General features: G+C 38.1%; 1 long non-coding RNA gene across 1 annotated transcript in view; it reads left to right on the forward strand.

The window, feature by feature from the left end:
- Positions 1 to 11,746, forward strand: part of LOC134476412 (uncharacterized) — a 28,406-nt gene extending 16,660 nt beyond the window's left edge. The window contains exon 2 of the long non-coding RNA XR_010048024.1: positions 8,337 to 11,746. This is a non-coding gene — a long non-coding RNA (uncharacterized LOC134476412). The remainder of the gene's footprint in view (positions 1 to 8,336) is intronic.
- The last annotated feature ends 8,523 nt before the right edge of the window (positions 11,747 to 20,269 follow it).

Consider the following 20,269-nt stretch of genomic DNA (forward strand, 5'->3'; position numbering starts at 1 on the left):
ATGTGTGTGGGTCTCATCTAATCAGGTGAAGGCCTTAATAGAACAAAGCTTGATCTTCCTTAAAGAAGAGAGAGTTCCGCCAACGGATTGCCCTCTAAATGAACTATCACTCTTCCCTTTATACCTGCAGGTATTGGATTTGCCATCCTCCTCAACTCCACAATTATGTGAGCCAATTTGTTAAATTCACCCCAGCCTTCCTGTATATAGGCCATAGACACCCATGGTATAGATTTTGTTTTTCTGGAGAACTCTGACTACTGTAGGACTGAACATACCTTAACTTTGTTTTTAGAAACCTGATTAGAAGCCAATTTGTGGAAGATAATTATTTGTACTGTACCTGGATAGCTTGGCAGTTCTGTTCTTACGAGGCTGTGGTTCCACATGTGGCTGATCTGAAATACGCAGTTATAGGTGAGACCTTAAGAGACCTGAAGTATAGTGATGTACGCTTTCCACTTTAGTTTTCTAATTTCAGTGTCATTTATGTTATTCCCAAGCTCTGAATTCTTTACCATTTTCAGAGAAAGAATCAAAAATGATTTGTATGGACTATAGGTAGCACGATCATATGTGGCTATCACATGAGGATACTTTTTGGCCTGTACTAGGAGTTGCACAAAATATGCACGCTACCACTGAGCAATCTTCCCATCCATTTTTCTTTTGAGACAGGATCTGGATAAATTGTCTAGGCTGATCTCAAGTTTACAATGTGCTCCTGCCATCTCAGCTTTCTGAATATCTAGGATTATAGGTAGTCACAGTTTTGAGAGTAAGGGAATGCAGTTACCAACTGCAGGACTCCTATCTGTCAGCCTCTCTTATGGCCTCATTTCTTAAAGCACACTCAATCTTAAAACTCCCCCAAAATAAGAAAGCTATCTCTGAACTTTAGACTGGAACCAATTTTAGAGTAATTGTCTGGAAGTCGTGGTACCTGTCACCTCTGAATATAGAGACCAGAATCAAGCATATAACTTGATGGCAGGAATATGTATTTACAAAATTTTTTTTTTTTTTTTAATTTTTATTTAAGGAGAAAAGAAAAGAAAAAAAAAAAAACAGTGAAGGGTACAAGTTATACAGATTTACAGAAGAAAAAAATGCGCAGTAGGAAATCACTAGTTAATAGATTACATATTGCCATCTTAGAAATAATTGTTCAAGTCACAGAATTAAAGTTTGTAGAGTGGACATTCCAGCAATGATACTGCAAACAGTTCTGTTCAATGATCCATTAGAACTCTGTGATATCATTTTCTGTCTTATACATTTAAATATACATGCAGTTATATAGTTTAGAGCATTTTCTTTTCCTCTCTTTTGTACAGTGACTATTACACATTTTGGGTTTCATTGCTCCCACTGTTCTTATTGCTTTTTTGGAAGAGAGTAAAACCAAATGTGACATAACAGAACAGAATCGGTCAAGTCAAAAGGGTGGATATAATAGATAATATAAAAACATAATACAAGGTGATCAACAATGGTTACCCTAATGCCTCCCGCTATTTCTAATAGAATTGCCTATATCATTAGTTGTAATACTATTGAACAAAACCATAAAGGATAAAACCGACAAAACCAAAACATTGGAGATATTGTAGGTCTTCAAAAGTAGATAGAAGTCAACGAGAATGGGCGTTATAATGAATCTCATTATCTTCTCAGCTGATGCCTAAACTTTCGAACCTGATACTATTCAGCAAAACAGAATAGAGGAACCTCAGTCAAAAACAAGATGGTGAGAGTAATACAGGGCTTCAAATCGAGAAAATAGAAAGTCAAAGTGGGTTACTATATTATATCCTGCTATATTTTTCCCTTTAATTAAATGGATAACAATAAAAAAGTATATAATGGAGTGGAGATTGAGAAAAAGAAAAAGAGGGCATAACAGCGAAACAGGGCAGATCAAAACATAACCTTTTAAGCAGAATAGTGTTTCACCACCAGATATTTCCGACTTAAAAATAGTTACCATATTGACTCCCTCCCTGAAGTCCTTGAGTACAACTTCATATACTGTAGCATTAAGTATATCAAAACAATGTAAAACCATTTAAGAGAATGACAGCATTATAGAGTATTTGGAATTGACTAACAGAAAATGAACAATGGTCTCTGTATAATCTCCTTGTCTTTAAAAGGTTTTTGCTTATGCTAACGTACATAACAAAATCCAATAAGATACAACCTGGTTAGACCATTGGAGACAGAAGAACAAAAGCTAGATGAGACTTCAAAACAAGATGGTACTGAATCAGCATTACCTATTAAGATGTCATTTTCTCAAAAATAGCTGTTCCTATCATCCAATCTTCTCTGTCTCATTTCTGTTGAGCTCTTTTTCTGTCAGTAGCTGTCAGTTTGTCTTCTTCATTTTGTTGTCTGCTCCATTCGTTGTGGCCTCCCTGCCACTATTTCTGGGTTCTTTGTATTTTTCTTTTTTTAGAATATCCTGCAATACTTTCTGTAGAGTTGAATTGGTGGTTGCAAATTCCCCCAGTTCCTCTTTATCCTGGAAGCACCTCGTTTTTCCATCAATTTCCAGGGACAGTTGTGCAGGATATCTCAATCTTGGCTGGAGATTATTATCTTTCAAAGCTTGAATTATTTCCCCCCATGCTCTTCGTGATTTGATGGTTTGTGAAGAGAAATCTGCTGTAATTCTGATGGGTGTTCCTTTGTAAGTGATCTGTTTCTTGTCTCTTACAGCTTTTAATATTCTGTTCTTGTATTGAATTTCTGGGATTTTTATTATTATATGCCTGGGTGTTTCTCTGTTAGGGTTGTAGGTAGCTGGGGTCCTGTATGCCTCATACAGCTGAGTATCTTTACCTTTTGCTAAATTAGGAAAATTCTCCTGGATTATTTCTGTGAGTAGCTTTTGTAATTCACTTGTTTGTGTCCCTACTTCTTCTTCTATGTTCTTAATCCTTAAGTGGTGGCTCCTCTTATCATCTTCTTGTTTTTGTATTATTGCTGTTTGTTTCTTTATTATTTTTAAGAAGTTTTTCATTTCATTCTCCCATATTTCAAGTCTGCCCTCCAGTTCAGATAGTCTGTCCTTAGTTTCTTTCAAGCTGTTATGCCAGTCTTGTATAGACTTATTAATTTCTTGATAGTCCCTTTGAACCTGCTTCACATACTCAATGCTTTCTCTGTTTTCTCCATCAAGCAATTCTCCCCTCTTTTTCTGTTCTTCCATTCCACCATCTGTTTTTTCCTGGGTGGTGTTTAGCATTTCTCTAACTATTCTGCATACTTCTAGCTTCAGATCATTGATAACTTCATTCCTGAATTGGTCTATGAGGCTCTCAATATGGTGCTTAATGTATACTGGTGCGGCGTCCATTATTGCCTGTTTCTCAGGATTGGGGGCTGAGGAGCTTTTTTTGTTGCTTCCCTTCCCCATATTTTTTGTTCCTTATAAAATGCAATCTTACAAAGGAGGCCCGGCTTCCCTGCCTGTCAGCCACAGCCTGATCAAATTGCGCTGGCTAGTTGTTCCCGCCCACCGCTGCGCACCAGGGAGTCGGAGGAGGCAGCCTACGCGGAAGTCAGTCGCTCCTCCGGGCCATCGTCCGGCTCTGGGATCTGGGTTAGGCTAGTCTGGCCTAGAGAGTCCGCCAGCAGCGTCACTCAGGCCAGGGACTTTTCTCCAATCCCGTCCGAGAGGGGAATGGCGCCCAGAGAGATCTCCGCTAGAGTCAAACTGTGGTGGGGGGTCAGATTCTTACTCACCTCGCCACCAGTCAGTTTTCGTGTACACCTCTGTCCGTCCTTTTTTTTTTTTTTTTTTCGACTCCGTTCTCCCGTTCCCAGAGCTCGGCGCTCCCAGAGCTCGGCGCGTCTCTCCTTGCTGAGCCGCTGTGGAGATAGCCGGCCGCCGCACGGCGGGAAATCCAAACCGGTTTCCAAAGGCGCGGAGTCGAGCCTCCACACCGAGATTTTTCTGTTCCTATTTTAGCGCCAGGACTGTATTCCAAGTTGGATTCTCTCAGCCCAGTTCGTTCCTGAGTCAGCAGAGCATATCTCTACTGATTCGTGTCTCCCTAGTCCGCATTATTTCTGGCCTCTGAGCCGAACCTTTCAGAGAGCCTCTGGTAGTTGCTGTTGTCTGTCCGCCATGTTCTCTCCGAATCTGTATTTACAAAATTATCTTTAGCCCCAGAGTTTAGAGGGTGCCTTGACACATGATCGGAGTGAATCAGATAAAATATGTAACTCTTTTACATTTCATAAAAGTGGAGACTAAAGTCTTATATCTTCTATTTATGTGTAATATATCTAAGACATGAAAGTGTATTAGATAAAAATTGCAAAGTATTAAACCAGTTGTTTTTAGTTGGTCACTAACTAGCCATATTGGCCAGGGAGATAGCTCAGTGGCATAAGCACCTGCCTGGCAAGTGCAAGGTCCTGAGTTGATCCCTGGTACAAAAAAGAAACCAAAATGAACAGATAGCAATACTAAATCCTGTTCTGGATGACAGATAATTCCATTTCATTTCAAAATGCAACAATTTAAGAATTGTGCAATCTTTGTTGCATTTCTTGTAATAAGCAATCAGCTCCCAGAGAACCTCTCATCAAAAAATCTAATCACGGGACTGGGGATTTAACTCAGTGGCATAAGCGCCTGCCTTGCAAGCAGGCAGTCATGAGTTCAATCCCCGGTACTGATAAAAAGGAAAAAAGACAAAAAAAAAAAAAAAAAAATCTAATCACGGGCTTATAGTTCAGTCTCCTGAATTTCAGACCCACAGGGCGGTTTCACATCCAAGTCTAAAAAACTTGACAAAACACTGTGAGGCTGAGAAGTGCTGAGACAAGCTCAGCAGAGAGAATGGTCTCATTATATGGCTGCAATGATTTGAAAGTGAGTGTACATTAATCTTCATGCTGCTTCTGTGTGACTTGAGAATATGCTCCTGAAAGCAACATAATGTGGTCACGTAAATTGTGTGTATATGCCTAGTAAATGGGGGCCCAACCACATTCTTAACAATTATGCTGCTCTCAGAAGATCTGAATTTAGTCTTAACATGTTCAGAATGCTTAGGGTGAAAAAGCCAGTGGAAAAATTTGCTTTTGTGTTATACAAGTAGAAGAAACAAGGACTTATAGGAATAGCAAGTTAAGACATAGTTCAGGCAACTTCTGCAGAGGTGAAGTAAGGAGATCAAAGAGGATGTTTTACCTATTCTATCTTCCAACAGATTTAGTGTTTCTGTTTTACTATTTAGCTCTTTAATCCATTTTAATTTTAGTTTAGTACATGGTGATAAACATGGGTCTAGGTTTAATTTTCAGCATATGGAAAGCCAGGTTTTCTAGCGCCATTTATTAAAGATGCTTTCTTCAAAGTGAAGGTGCTTGGCCCATTTGTTGAAAATAAAGTGGATAAGTGTGTTTGGAGTTGCTTCTGCATCTATAATATGTTCCATTGATCCTTGGATCTGATTTTTTTTGGCCAATACCATGCTGATTTTATCATAGTAGCTTTACACTATAATTTAAAGTCAGGGATGATGATGACCTACTTTGCCTTTGTTGCTCAGAAGTGAATTTTGCTATTTGCAGTCTCTTCTGGTTCCATATGAATTTCAGGATTTTTTCTCCAGTTCTGTGAAGTATGTTATTGGTATTTTGATCAGGATTGCATTGAATCTGTGTAGCTGTTTTGGAAGTGTGGCCATTTTCACTATATTGCTTCTATTTATGTGAGACTAAGGGATATCTATCCATTTTCTGATGCCATGTTCAGTCTCCTTTTTCATACACTGTAATGTTCAATGGAAAACCCTTTTACTTCCTTCTTTAGGTTGATTTCTAAGTATTTCATTTTTCTTGGTGGTATTCTGAGGGTGTTGTTTTCCTAATTTCTCTCTCAGTGAGTTTGTTATTGTACAGGAATACTATTGATTTTTGAGTGTTGATTTTGCATTCTGTTCCATCCTTGAATCTGGTTCTTAAATCTTGGAGTCTTTTGGTGGAGTTTGTGAGTCTTTTATGTAGAATATCATGTCATTGACAAATAATGACAATTTAATTTCTTTTTTTCTATCCTTATTCCTATTTCTGTTTCTTGTCTAAATGCTATGGCTAATGTTTCCAGAAGTTTATTGAGTAGGAGTGGTGATAGTGGACATCCTTGTCTTCTTCCTGATTTTGGAGTGAAAGGCTTCCAGTTTTTTACCTTTTAGTATGATGCTGAGTTGGTTTGTCATAGATGGCTTTTATCAGGTTGAGATAAAGACCTTCTGTTAAAATTTTCTGTAGGATTTTTATCATGAATAAGTGTTGGACTTTGCCAAGTGCTTTTTCTGCATCTATTAAGAAGATCATGTGGTTTTTGTCTTTGGCTTTTGAAAATGTGGTATACTACATTTATCAATTTGCATATGTTGAACTATCTCTGTATTGCTTGAATGAATTCTGCTGGCCTGTTTTTCTGTGGAGGCCATGGAGGCCTCTGGAGTCATCTGCCCTTATTACATTGCTGTCGATTTAAGCCTCTTCTCTCTCATCTTAAACTGGGGGTCACTGAGAAAGTGCAATTTGACACCTCTTTTTTCTTTGTTGAGGTGTCTTTTCCTTTGCCCTGTGGGGTCCAATTCTTCCTTCAGGTCCTTCTTGGTTCCTGGGGATCCATCTCCATCCTTCATTTCTTCTCCAACTTGTTATCTTCCAGAGTTTGGATTCCAAACCTTGGTGAGGCTGGTTTGCTGTTGTTTACTGTTTGACCATCTTCATGGAAGGCTCAACACTTGAAATTTAGAGAGCCACTAGAGCCTGAGAGTCTTTGTATGCCTCATAATTAATCCCTTGAACACCGACTCTCTTAATGTGGACCAGGTCATCTGACAAATCAAATCAGAATATTGTTTTTCCGGAGCAGAGTCCTTGAGAGCCATCTGACAGTTCCATCACCCTCACACAGACTCTGCAGTTAGGAAAACTAAGACTCAAATGCTTGTCTTGCCAGTTACTGGCTGTATAATTGTGGGCAAGTTTCTTAATCTTAAACAGTTAAGACAAATCCCAGATGAGCACCCAGGGCCTGTGGGATTTCCTACACTTCCAGCATTTGTGTATATGAGCTGGATTCATTTACAGGCAACAGGATGGGATGGATTAGAAGTTATAACATAACAGGGAATGCTCAAACAGAGAAGGGCTTGGAGTTTGGTTATGACTTTAGCATGAGCTGTCACCCAAAGTATACTAGAGGAAGTGGAATACAGTCCAGTAATCATCCGTATCTGGAAGACTGGACTTCGGAGGATTTTGGGCAATCCTGTACATACACCATGTATAATCCCGAGACTGCTGTTGAGTTGCTGCTGGGAATCATAGGATTAGCTCCATACTCTTGAACTGCAAAGAACTTTGGAAAGCTCTGGATGTTGCTTCTTCGACACTGACCCCTGATAGGAAATTACCATATACTCTTCCAGGCTTTTTCAGATGGGGGAAATGTAATTAACTGACCTTTCTGAGAAGTCCCTTGTAAATAACTTAGAAGTTTGAAGTTTCAGAGTTGGTATTGTCCTCTCATATTTTAAGTTGTATTCTGTACAGTGGAAAGTTCTTTAGAGTTACTCAACTAAAAAAAATTGTCAGTAGAGGTGCAGAGATGTGGTGGATGCTTCCCTAGAGATGTTATCCTCACTTTACAAAGAGTTCAAGCGGAGAGAAGCTTTTTTCCAGAGCTGTGAGATGAATGTGAGTAGACGCAGAAGTTTCAGAATTTTGTGTCCCATTAGTTTGATGTCCCTATAAATCTCTGCAGGACTGAACAATGATGAGAGTTAGAACACGGCAATCTTACTTGTCTATGTTCTATGAAATAGGTCGTGTCTTTTGACTCTCTGAAAGTAAGTTTACTTTAAAAAATTGGTGTGCATTTTTATGACAAAGAAGGCAGTGTTTCAATAACACTGGTGAATCATTTCAGTGATTTGGTGAATCGTTTCAGTGATTACTTACATAGCAGGTATTCCCCCCAGGCCATCCCAGTCATGGGACAGAGATGGGGTGTCCTACTGTGGAAAATTAATTTTTCTGCTCTTCTTGCCCGTGACCTGTGGGAACTACTGTCTTGATCCAATCCTTCCCTCTGCTCAGCCAAAGGAGAGGATCCTTGAGGAATGTGGGTTTAGGAATGGCAGTCTTTCCCACGCACTTCATCTCTGTATCTGACAGCAACAAGGGTTCTTGACCCTACTCAGGGCCAGACATAGCCACCAGTCCGGCCTGCTCTTGGTCCTGCAGATGGTCCATATGTCAATAACAGAATGCTCTTTTCTTCTTTATTCCAGGGTATGTGTCCATTTCTCTACTACAGAGCACTGGGAAGATGACTGGCCCTATACCTGAGGATCTCTCTCAGGGATTTTAGTTTCTCTTCTGGAACATTCTGTGTCAGCAAGTCTCAGCTTGCCTCCTCTTGAACGGACTGAGGCCACTAGGAACAGTTTGGCTTTGTCCTCTTTTCTTCCCATCATGACAGTTTTAGGATTGCCTCCTTCTGTTATTTCTTCTTGCTTTCATCAGTGTAGTCCTTCCAAAATAGAATCAGCAAATTTGGGGGTGGTGGGGGGAGAGTGGATGGAGAAGCAGAAGGGAAAGATTTCTTGTTACACTTACTTGAAAGAGAAAAATCGAGGACACCAGTACACAAAATAAGGAAGTTACTGAGATCTATGTATAGCCTTAACCCTGCCTCCCTATGAAGCTTTTCTGTTTGTTTTGTTTTTGCTATGTCTTATAATTAAGACTTTAAAAAAAACTTTCTGTTTTATTTTAAAGAGAAAAAAACAGACAAATCGAGAAGCAAACAAACCTATAAAGCAACAACAAAACAACAATAGCTATATGGTTTTCAGAACAAGATGACAGGAACTTAACCAGGTTGTTCTAGTGCATATTGTTATCTTCAAAATAGTCATCTTGTTACCAGATTCTGGAATGAAGCAAAACAGTAAAATAGAGTAAAACACTGGATTTCAAAAATAAGACATAAGAAAATCCCCCACAGTTGCCACATGCACCCTGCCATCCTCCAAACAGATGTCCAGACCACCAGCCCCAGGCCTGCAAAGTCAATCAAACAACACCAGCATCAAGCTATTCCTTTCACCTTAGTTGCTCTCATCTCACTCTGAACTCTCTGAATCACCCAGTTGCTTCCTGGTGGCGGTCGTGGTAGTGGCGGTCGTGGTAGCGGCGGTCGTGGTAGCGGCGGTCGTGGTAGCGGGTGGCAGTAGAGTGGTCTTCTAGTTTCCCCGCCCGTGCATCACAGGAAGGCATGATTTATCTTCTTGCTGAGTCTTCCTGATCCCATGCTGGAACCTGGCTCCAGGGAAGGCATCAGTAGACTTTGTTTTTAGAAAATGTTTAGGGTTATAGAACATTGAAGAGATATTAAAGAACATTCTTTTATTTCTTCTCTACACACTCTATGAGGTTTTAAGTACTCATTTTGGAATTCAATAACTCTTGGAAGAATAAATTCAATCTTGCAAACATGTACAACATTCCTAACCTGCTGAGCTACTGAGAGATGTGCAAGGAAATTAGTAAAATCAGCATTCCAAGCAGGTCCTTGCTCATCTTGGCCCACAGTTTATATGTAAAGGCGTGTTACCAAAGTACCAATTACAGGACACCTTCCATCATTCTGATAAAAGGCACAAACAGTGCAAGTGTTCACTTTCTAGTTCAATTTTTTTTTTTTTTTTTAGTTTACAAGATCTAGTATAATTGAATAAAACTACAGTATCTAGAAGTTTCCATTTGCCTATCTCATTTGCAGTTGCTTCTGTTCTGGGTTCCTATGCTAGTCTAGACCATTTGTCCAGAACCACAAATTGGTTTTTAAAAGCTCTCTGTGGTTGAAGTACGAGAGCACAGTGGGAACTCTATTAACTATGTGTGTGGTTTCATTTTTCTGCAGTTAAATCCCTAATGCTTTTAAAGGGTCAGCAAATTTGAAGTCCTCCCTAATGATCTAGTAATGGTTGAAATAGTTTGTTGAAAAGGTTGTAAATATTTGTTGATTGACTGTTGACAGAGCAAAAGGCTTTTACTCCTCCGCAGGGGCAGAGAGGAGCGGAAGAGAGGAAGCTTTTACACACCCATTTCAATTCAGCAGGTTTTATTGCTTATGCTTTGGGTTTTAGACATACATTTCAAAAGCAGACTTTTCATTTCTTCAAAAACCAAAAATTTAGGAAACGCAGTTTTATGTTTAAGTTTCACTATATACCACAGGTAAATGTAGAAATGGTTACCGACTTGGACACAGCTAAGTACAGTTCTTCATGAATAACAACTCACTTTTATTTTCAATCCACTGGAAGGAGGTAGTGTAGGTGGAGCAGGCAGCTGTTGATGTCAAGAGATCTGAGCATTACTAAGAGACTTGCCTGCGCAAAAATATCTTCCCTCTGGTAGTATCATAGATACTGAAAGGCAGCCAGATACTGGAGCTTCTCTTCTGGAGAAAGGCATTGTCTACTCTTGATGACATTTGTTACTTGGGAAAAGTAACTGTTAATATGTTAGGAAAATTGTGTTTGTGTGTGTGTGTGTATGAGTGTGTGTGTGTGTGTGTGTGTGTGTGTGTACATGTGAACTTTGCATTTTGATTTCATGGTAGATTTACATGTAGTTGAAAAGCATAACATTGAAAGACTCCTTCTATCTTCCGCTTAGTTTCTCCATCTTTCATAATTGTAGTACAGCATCCCAACCAGGAAGGTGGCATGGATATAGTATGAAATCTTTATTCAGATTTACTCAGTTCTATGTATAGTGTGTCCTCTCTGTCTGTCTCCCTCTGCCTCTCCTTTCCTCTCTTTGCCTGGCATTTTAAAGGTTGCCTTTCTCTTTTGTTTTTAATAGATCATCCCCTCTGTGCCCTGTCCAACAAATTCATTTTGGTCAATGTTATGTTTAACTCAGTGCTTTAAAAAAGCTTTTCCATAGACCCCTTTTTGGTTGCTGTGGTCTGAATGCTGGTGTTCCTTACAAATGCATACTCCCTACTGTGATAGCATGAAGATGGAGACAACCTTTTTGGAGCTCTGTGCTTGCCATACCCTGGTCTTTTTCATGCCTCTCTTTCAAACTGTATAGCAGATGACCTTAGATTTTTGATCATCTACTTAGAGACTTAAGAGTAAGATAATCCATTACTTTTAAAACCCAGTACAACTCGACAGTATTACATTAGAGCAGTAAAATCTTGTGGCAGATTATCGTTTCCCAAAATGGCCATAGCAGCACATCTCTTATTACATGCTTTTTCAGAACTAGGCTACTTTACACCAAGAGATAGAATTTATTTTCCTTCTGCTTGCTGGGCTTGTGACTTCTCCATCCAGCAGAGGGTCCCAGAAGTGGTGTTGTGTGACTGGAGGCTAGGTCACAGAGAGGCTACAGCTTCCGCTGGGCTCTCGTCTGGAATGCAGCCACAGCATTTTGAAGAAGCCCAGGTCACAGAGACAGGCCACATACATATGTTTCAGTCAGCAGCTCCATTAGGTTCCCAGCTGATGGCTCATTTTCATTGTGAGTGAATGAGCCTTCAGAGGACGCCTGCTTCCAGCCTTCAATTATTTAGTGTCAGACATCTTGGAACAGATTCAAACCATCCCCTCTGTGCCCTGTCCAACAAATTCCTGACCTACAGATACAAGAGCATAATAAATGGTTGTTTACACTGCTGAGCCTCTTGGTATTTTTTTGTATTTGGGGTCTTGCTGTATTGCCTGGCTGGCTTTAAACTCCTGAGCTCAAGTGATTCTCCTGCTTCAGTGGCTTGGACTTCAGACATGTACTGCTATGCACAACTTAGCTCTCTGTCATTAAAAAGACTATTGAATAAATATAATACTGTATGCACTGGATTATCCAACAGATAAGCATCATGAGCCAACTCTGATTAAAGTGTACAACTACACTTGTGGAGTTTGCTTTAAGAATGAAAAATACAAACACATTCTTTGTCCTTGAAGTGTCCGATGATGTAGTAGAGGAAACCAAACAGGTAAGTGCAAAAACCTGACTAACAATGTGCCGCAGATGACAAAGGAGGTAGATGACCAGTGATGTAAGGGAGTTGGATAGAGGGAGAGGTCACCCTGAACAGAACAGACAGAATGGATTTCACTAGTAAAAACAAATACTCTGAAACTCTTGATTTTCCTAGAAAGAAATTACAAATTGAAGCCTGTAGGAAGGTGGTCAGGTACTTGGAGAGAAAAGATAAAAGTTATTCCAAACAGACTAAAAAACAAAATGTTAAGTCTGACATATGGGAATGTGGTTACTAATGATAGTAGTATTAATCCCTTACATGTATTACAGCACATACTGTGCAAAGCACATTCACAGACATTATTACATTTATTCTTCACAAGGACATTATGAAGTAAGTTATTCTAGCTTCATTTTGTGGGTAAGGAAATTTAGATCCAGTGGTCTCTGAATGACTTGAGATTTAGTAGAAGTTTCTGGCAAAAAGATACATGTAAGCATAGGAAAACAAAGAGAGCCAAAAATCTTCTAAGGCTAGCCATTTTGCTTAGTTATTTTCATTTTTTAATCATTTATTTATCCAATACCTAACATTTAATTTTACATCAATCTGGGGATATTTCTGTTATTTTGGTTATACAGATAAAGAAACTGGGGCTCAAAGACATCAAATAAAGTTAGGACCCAGGAAGAGATGTTTGCAGATCTTACAGCAAGTCCAGCAAGATTCCCACATTCCTGTGGCCCAGAGGCTTTCCCTCCACATGGTCTCAAACAAATCTCCCTTTCATGTTTTCACAGAAGCATCTAGATGCTGCCTGTCTAAAGCACTGGAGGCAGTAATATGGGAATAACCAATGAATTTAACACTTTTTTAAAAAGTTAGTTGTTAACCTCAAAGAATTTCCAGTTGGTAGAATCTGAGAGGGAAATCTCTCTGTCTCTGCCCCTGTCTCTGTCTGTCTCTGTTTCTCTCTCTCTCTCTCTCTCTCTGTTTCTTTCTCTCTCTCTCTCTCTCTCTCTCTCTCTCTCAGTATTGCTGTTATTGCAAGCAGTTTAGTTACAAACTACGAATAGGGCCTTGAAATATTCACAAATATCATTACTTATAAAATAAATTGCTAAATCCCTTTCAGGGAATGTTTTATGATTCTATAAACTCAAAACTAAGACGCAAAGTGGGAAAATCACTTTCACAAATCTTTTGCATTGTTTTCTACAATTTTACAATTAAATCTGTTCCCAAGTCCTGAAAGCAAGGCTGTTGCTGAGAAGAAGGGGCTTGGTGCAGTGATGCTCTGAAGCATCAGTGAGTATTGGATCCTCTATCCGGTGACAGGGCTTTCAGGTTCGCCATCAGTATCGGACAGATCACTGCAAGCCCATGCCTTCTAAGTTATTTATGTAAACCTACCCTACACGTATGATGATTGCCCATACTTCTCTATCGAAGGTTTTCCTCTCTAACCACGTGTCCATTTGTGTTTTAGTTGGTGCTCTTGAGCTATTTCTACTAGGTGAGACTGCTTTAAGATTAAGTTTCAATTAAGCCTCATTTGTTCTCATTAAGAGGTGGGAGGTTCTAATTGTATATGACTATCCACTAAAAAAGAGGTTTTTTTGAAGTTTTGACTTGAATAAAGCAACAAAACTGTGAGGGTATTTGCTTTCTGTTTCTTTGTTGTCATTGATAATTGCCATTTTCCAGAGAATTAAAGAATATAGGGATATTAGGTAGACTGCCCTCTTTGTCTATATTAAACTATTTGTAACAACAAATGAATATGGCAGGAGACAGTAGGCAAAGAAATTTATGGCTGTAATTTTACTACTTAGATTGAGGTTATGTGTTCTGTGTTAGTGTTCTTGCCTGTTGTTGAAAGCCTGGGCAGTTATAGGCTGTTACATAAGATCTACTGAAAGGCAAAATCTTATCACTGGAAGTAGATTTATCATTTATATTATCTTGCATCTATTCTTAGGAACTATCAAACAACTTGACATTAATACAGTTTTTGGTAATTTTCAATTACTTATGAAATAATGTATCAGAAACAGAGCCTCAAATAAGCCACACTGAGAAAAAGATTGGCAGATGCTTCATAAAGATTATTAAACTTGTATTTTAAGTTTTGCTTCTACTTACTAGTTCAGTCCTTAAAGAAGATGAAAGAATTCTGAGTTTCCGTGAAGGTTTCATTTCATAGACACTCAATGACAGTTCTTTATCCCAAGTGAAAGAATATTAACTTTTAAGTATCATCATTTTAGAAATGATCCACTGAATAAATGAATAATATTTGTCATCCAGCAAAAGGATAGAAGTTTCACCCAAATTTGCCTATTCCATCTTTTTCCCAAATATTCTAAAAGTACACTTCTTGTTCTCCCCTCTCATCGTGATTACTCCAACCCCTAATCATATGCTGATGTGATAACATTTAAAGTTGTTGATATCATGATTAAGAAGATCTGACTTATCTGGGGATACCTAAGTCTCTCTCAGTCCACATTGCCTTCCATGGTGGTGAGTATCTGACTTCAATTGGTACTTAATTATAAAAGTAATTTTAAGGGTACAGTAAATATATGCTGAAAAGTCTGAAGCTGGCCATTGAGTTAATCTTAAACAGATTTCAGTTCCATAAGTACACTTGCAAACTCCCAACAACAGGGTTAATATAATGCGTTTTAATTTTTGGAGCATTCAACAATCCCATCAGCTATTACTAAGTAGAGATGACATTTCACATGTTTCTAAATTTGGATTTATTGAGCCCCTCCAAATTGCAGAGTCTTTTCAAACTTGCTTTTATTAGTTATCATCATCAATATTTTCTTTATCGTGATTGTTTCCAGCAATTTAAATAGAAAATGTGTTTCAAGGTGTACTCTATGCATACTTGCATTTAAGCACAGGAAATAGCATTTAAGCTACACATATGTTTCCCAGCTCTTGCCACTGAATAAGGCCATTGTTCTATATCTAGGCTGTATGTCCTAATCACTTGTGGGATTTAGCAAATATTATAGAATTTCCAGGCCATGCCCTCAAGGTTCTTGTTCTTGTTCTATATATACCAGTACTGAATTGAACCTAGGCCTTCATACTGAATTACATGCTCAAACCTTTGAGACAGCATCTTGCTGGATTGGCATTTGCCCAGACTGGGTTCAAATTTGTGATCCTCTTGCCTCAGCCTCCCGGAATGTTGGGATTATGTACAAGTCACTACATCTGACTCACTCATCCTCGCTCAGTCTTGTATATTTCAGAAAAGTGTCTCACAGCCAAGCATTGTCAGAGTATTTAGACACCAAATGGTTAGTCACTTTTCAGAAGTGGATAACAGAAGGAAACAGAAAAATGGCACCAGCCTTCTGCAATATGAAGGATGCTGCCTAAGAATATTTCTCTGAAAACATACATTATCACAGGGGCAGTGGGAAGTTGACTAACTTCCACAGAGGAGATTTCTGATCCCCTTCCTTTGAGATCTTACTCCACCAGGTGATAAGGCAGGTCTCTTCCACTGTCAGTTTTTTGTTTCTCTAACAAATAGCTGAGATAGTCAAGGTTTATTTTGGATGATAGTTTTGTAGTTTCGGTGCAGGATCAACGTATTGGTTTTGGGCCTGTTTCAAGGTAGCACATAATGGTGGATGGCATGGATGACCAGGAATCAAAACAAAAGAGGAATTGCCTGGTGTCCACAATGCCCTGCCAGACTAATAATCAGAAGGCTTCATGGCTTAAAGTTTCCACCACCTCTCAGTGGCAAAGAATTGGGAGTATAACATATGACCCTGAGAGAAACCTTCCAGATCAAAGATACAGCACTTTCCTGTCCGTGATTATTCCTATATCTTTGCCTGGGCTTTGCTTTTCATTATCACTTAAATTTTGTATTGTTTCTCTTTTGATCATTCCAGTCTCAGTGAAGCTTTTCCCAATCTCTTGAATGTCAATTGTCTTATTTAATACCTTAAGCTATACATACATTATTATTTTGTAGATGATAATTCTGTCTTTTTAAATAATCTTCAAATTTTTGGAGGAAAAATATATTTGCCTAACTGAATTTACATCTTTCTGTTCAGCCTAAGTGGGTAAAGATCTAGGCACAAAGAACGGACTCTTGGGAGCAGACTAAATGCAAAAAGAACTGTGTGTGTTTGAAGCAGTGAGCCAGGGAGGATCTTCAATGCTCTATGTGCCATCAGGTTCAGTGTTACCAGCTGTTCTTTGCTTTTTGACAGAGACATACCAAACACATGGATTACTTTAATTCTCCATTGACTTTCCTTGTTGATTCATGTAATTTCTTTCCTCCTCTCAAAATTGTTTACATGTTAGAACCATCTGGGGAGTTTTAGAGAATCCTCATATTCAGACTACACCTCAGGCCAATTAAATCAGAATTTCTAGGACCGGAGCCAAGGTACTGGTATCAATATATTTTTTAAAAGCTCTCTAGGAGATTTTAGTGTATAGCCAAGGCTGAGGATCACTGTTTCATATCAAATTATGTAAAATCTGATTAGGAGAACCCTGGATTGGAAGCTGTTAGTAAATAAATAAGCATTCAGGTCTGGAATTTCTTAATGGACACACCATTAAATCCTGTAAACTCCCTTCTGAACAACTGTTCTTTTCCTAAATTGTTTACGTATCACTGTTTGGTGAACTTGAGTCTACAGTTTGAGAAGAACCATGTGCAAAAAACAAGGCTCCTTGCTGCTACAGGATTCAGGTACCCACTGTTCTTTTTGGATTGCTCGTATCCTAATTGGTAGCCAGTATTAAGAACCCAAATCAACTGCTGTTTCTTTGACCATCTCCACCAGTGTTGCCAGTAGTACTTTCTCAGAACTTGTTTTTCTCTATAGAACCCATTTCAGGAAGAAATCTGAGTGATTATTTGCTCTCCAAACTGCCTTCCCGTCCTCCTGCCACTAGACTTTAGGCTCAGTGATGGCAGATACTATGTCTGTTACATTCATCCTTCAAAAGCTGGTGCCCATCCTAGGCCACATGATAGGAGCTTACTGATTACCTAGTACAGGAATGCAGATTACAGTACCAATTCTTGATGAGTGTTTATTGGGATAGGAGAATGGTGAGATCCTGTAGAACAGTTTGTCAACAGTGAAATGGTGGGGCAGCATATGTCAGTCATTCAGTTTTGATCAGTGACTCTCAAAGATGATCTGCTTATTAGAATCACTTTGATTTTTGTTGAAAGTACAAATGCTTGTGTCTCACCTCAAATATTTGGCATCAGAAGCATGATGTCAGTACCAGGAATAAGTTTGTCAGTTGATTCTGATGCCCTTGGCTACACTCCAGTGTTTACAAAGTATTGCTTTCAACGCTGACTGAAATGACTCTTAGAAGCACTGTCAAGCGTGGAGCTGGGCGCTTCTGTAAATCAGTTATTCTTTCTTGTTCTGTGGTGAAGTTGTGAAGATGATGTTGAAACTGTTCTTTGGAGATGACATATTACTTTACTTGACAATTCTGGCAGGATAATGCTCTCTACACAATTCATTCTGTTTGGTGATGTGGCTGGCTGAGACCATCAGTGCTTAGAAATCAGGATGGTAAAGTCTGATGATAGTATTAGAAATGTGTCAATGTAGTACCTCCTCCAGATTTTTGAGAAATATAATCACGCTGGCCATGTTCCTTGGCAATATTGATCTCAGTGGCTGTACTTGCACCAACAAAAATAGGGTCAGTATTGGCCATGCTTTTATATGCATGTGTCTATTTCCAACAATCAACATTGGAGATATATTAAAGAAAGTATTCACAGCATTTGCATTGATGCTGAGAAAGAGTATACAGATTAAAAAACTCGTAGCTATTCAGAATCCCTTTTGCAAACTCAACTAGGCAAAGAGGGCAAAGAATGATGGGAAAAAAAAGAAAAACCTTTCATATACCAAAAAAGGTACTAAACACTCATACAGTTTTGTAAAGAAACAGACTATATTTACTATAATTTTAAATGTAATCTAATTGCTTTGGGGAATCATGATTCATGTATGATAAACTCAAGACATCAAAATCACAGATGTGTAACACTTTTTGAGCTAAAACAGCCTTCTGTTTTATTATCTGTATTCTGAAATGCAATAGTTCATTGGTACCATTTACAAGTGCTATATAATTTAATATTTATTAAACAGTGAAAAATCCAAGGAAAATACTACTCCCATTTTAAACATTAGGAAACTGTGTGCAGAGATGTTGGAGAGCTTGCTGGGGACTTTGTTCAGCGGCATAAGTGCCTGCCTAGCAAGTACGAGGTCATGAGTTCGATCCCCAGTACCAAAAAACAAACAAAAAAAGATGTTAAAGAGCTTGATGAAGAATTCCTATTTCTATGTGACAACTTTTCTGTATTTTCCATGTAAAATACAGAATAATATCTGATTATCTTAAAGATAATCTGGAATCAATAAGGAAAGTTTAAAGTTTAGCATTTAATTTAAAAGTGCAGACCAATGTTTAAAATGCAGAACAATCTATTCTATTTTATAAATAATTCTTCTAGCAATGGTTAAATTAACATAACCATGCTTGATCATGTGAAGGAGTAAGTTTTTATTAAATGGGAAAATCACTTATGTGAACTTTTCACTTAGTAACTCGTGAAAAAGAGCCCTAAGTACCTGCAAACCTCACATTTACTGTAATACAATAATTATATAATAATTTATTTAATATTTATATCTATCACAAGACTGTAACACACCACACATCACACACTCACACCCCACATATTTTAAAATGCACTTTGTGTCATTATACATCATCTACATTTCTTATGTGAATGCTGTGTGGTATGGGCTATTTATTACTTACATGGTCTATACACCATTCTTCTGTGTTCAAAAATAGCCTTGGAAAGGAAGAGCAGGAGACAGCGACAGTCAGTCAGAAGTAGAGAGGTATTCTTAGCATATTGTACCCAAAGTGGAAGGGAGTGAAGACATGGTTATAAACCTCATGACCACAAAAAGTGGTTTAGGGCCTTCGCTTGTGCAAAGTTCTACTTGAGAATTTATCTGGTGATACTATTCTGACCTTGTACTTCTCTTTGTTCTGCTCTCCAATCCTGGGATCAGATGTTTGATACAAATCAGCAGAGAAGATTCCTTACGTGCTCTGTTCCCATCCACCAAAAAAGGGTGAGCAGACAGTGACACCCACACAGAGATATGTTATTATTCTGCAGTTGTTTCATTCATTGCTTTATTGATGATTTTTTTTACAGAGTTATGCTTGACATTATCCTTTGATTTTCTTGGATTTGGTATTTTTCCTAAGATATACTCAGGTATAAAAGTATTTATGAATGACACACATCTGCATACATATTAGTACTAAAGAAGAAGTTTCCCTGGATATTAATGCTCTATGTGATTCTTTATGCTATCTTAAACTGCTACAGAATTATTTTTCTTTTTCTCTCCTAAAGCTAGGAAATTGATTTTAAGTTACTACATCACAATTTTCTCTCAATTTCTTATCCATCAATTTGATAATTGGTTAAGTGGTAGTTTTTATATGCAGACAGTCCCCAACTTGTGATGTCTCAACTTTTGATATTTTTCGATTTTAAAAAAGAGAATAAAACAAAACAAAACAAAGCAAAACAAAACAAAAAACAGAGCAAAGAAGATTAGAACAAAAAATGCAAATAACACAGGATTTCAGAACAAGACAGCAGGAAATCAGCAGTGGCTACCATAATGTCTGTTGTTTTCTTTGCAATAGTTGTCCATACCTTCACACAAAATAAATTAACATAAATCAAAATAGTATAAAAGCAATCAAAAGAAAAGAATGAGAACCTGATGGGCCTTCAAAACCAAACACTAAGAAATCAATAATGAATACCATAATGTCTCTTGTTCTTTTCAAAATAGCTGTGCATACCTTCATATTAAAATCAAATAATTGAAAATAAATTAAAATAAAAAACCAAGAATAAAAGCATTGTTGGAATTCAAAACAAAATGATAGGAAATCATCAATATCTACCATGTTGTCTCATTTTCCTCAGTGTAGTTGTTCATACCATCACACATAATAAAATCAGTTCTTGTAAATTCTTTAGGTGAAGTTCTACGCGTATATAAGCCTATACATGTACATCTATCCCTTCTGAATTAGAGAGAAAAACAAACCAAAACA

This window comes from Cavia porcellus, unplaced genomic scaffold (genome assembly GCF_034190915.1).
Source record: "Cavia porcellus strain 051 isolate PalLab524CR breed Dunkin Hartley unplaced genomic scaffold, mCavPor4.1 scaffold_6, whole genome shotgun sequence".
Lineage (NCBI taxonomy): Eukaryota > Metazoa > Chordata > Mammalia > Rodentia > Caviidae > Cavia > Cavia porcellus.